A 1,463-nucleotide genomic window follows, 5' to 3' on the forward strand; every position below is an offset into this window, starting at 1 on the left:
TACAGTGGGGCAATCTCAGCTCACTGCAACAGGAGGACAGTTAGGGCACAGGCTTTAAGATTTAATAAGACTTTATTGTTGGCACATGGAGTTTCCCTCATGTCCTGAATAGACTGATGTGACTATTTTGGGGACCTCCCTAATTTGGGAGAAAAGAGTGAGAAAGCCGTGTTCTCAGATTCTTTACATTTTTCATAAGGCCTAAGACGCGCCTGGGGGCTCACGCCTGTAATCCCAGCAAACACCTTGGAAGACTGAGAGGGGAGGATGGCTTGAGTCCAGGAGTTCAAGACCAGCCTGGGCAACATGATGAAACCTCATCTCTACTTAAAAAAAAAAAAAGGCTCATTGAAGAAGATGCGGTTATAGGTGCTGTGGATCGCTGATCCACATGCTCCTGCTCCTGACTCACTGCTGTTCACTCCCACCAAGGAACAAGTCAGTCAGGAAGCCGCGCAGCAGTCATGGCTCTTGAGGATACTGGAAAAACACCTGTGGAGCCAGAGGTGGCAATTCACCGAATTCCAATCACTCTAATGGGCCACAAGGTAAAATCCCTGGAAAAGGTGTGTGCTGACTTGATCAGAGGAGCAAAGGAAAAGTATCTCGAAGTGAAAGGACCAGTTCGAATGCCTACCAAGACTTTGAGAATCACTACAAGAAAAACTCCTTGTGGTGAAGGTTCCAAGACATGGGATCGTTTCCAGATGAGAATCCACAAGCGACTCATTAACTTGCACCGTCCTTCTGAGATTGTTAAGCAGATCACTTCCATCAGTACTGAGCCAGGAGTTGAGATAGAAGCCACCATTACAGATGCTTAAGTCAACTATTTTAATAAATTGATTACCAGGTATTTAAAAAAAAAAAAAAAGGGGGCAGGGGGGTCGGGCGCGGTGGCTCACGCCTGTAATCCCAGCACTTTGGGAGGCCAAGGTGGGCGGATGACAAGGTCAGGAGATGGAGACCATCCTGGCTAACATGGTGAAACCCCACCTCTACTAAAAATACAAAAATTTAGCCTGGCGAGGTGGTGGGCGCCTGTAGTTCCAGCTACTCGGGAGGCCGAGGCAGGAGAATGGCGTGAACCCGGGAGGCGGAGCTTGCAGTGAGCCCAGATTGCGCCATTGCACTCCAGTCTGGGCGACAGAGCGAGACTCTGTCTCAAAAAAAAAAAAAAAGTCCTGAGACCCGGAAGCAGTCAGAAGCAATCATTACCTGCTCCTTCATTTGGGTGTTCTGGCTTCTTCACTCACATTCAGTTGTCACCCAAACCAAATAAAACTCTCTTAAAAATGTCTTATCTTTGTTCTCCACGATATATAAAACCAGCTAAAAGTATTTCCTTCAATCTTTGCACACATTTGTCCCCCCTTATCAAAGGAATCAGAAAGATCTGTGTGTCCTGGCTGGGCACGGGGGCTCACGCCTGTAATCCCAGCACTTTGGGAGGCTGAGGCGGG

General features: G+C 47.8%; 1 pseudogene; it reads left to right on the top strand.

Annotated features, from left to right (window-relative positions):
* Positions 1–464: 464 nt before the first annotated feature.
* Positions 465–824, top strand: LOC108518071 (40S ribosomal protein S20 pseudogene; annotated as a pseudogene).
* Positions 825–1,463: the final 639 nt, after the last annotated feature.

The sequence above is a fragment of the Rhinopithecus bieti genome, unplaced genomic scaffold (genome assembly GCF_001698545.2).
Source record: "Rhinopithecus bieti isolate Rb0 unplaced genomic scaffold, ASM169854v2 scaffold_42219, whole genome shotgun sequence".
In the NCBI taxonomy this organism is placed as follows: domain Eukaryota; kingdom Metazoa; phylum Chordata; class Mammalia; order Primates; family Cercopithecidae; genus Rhinopithecus; species Rhinopithecus bieti.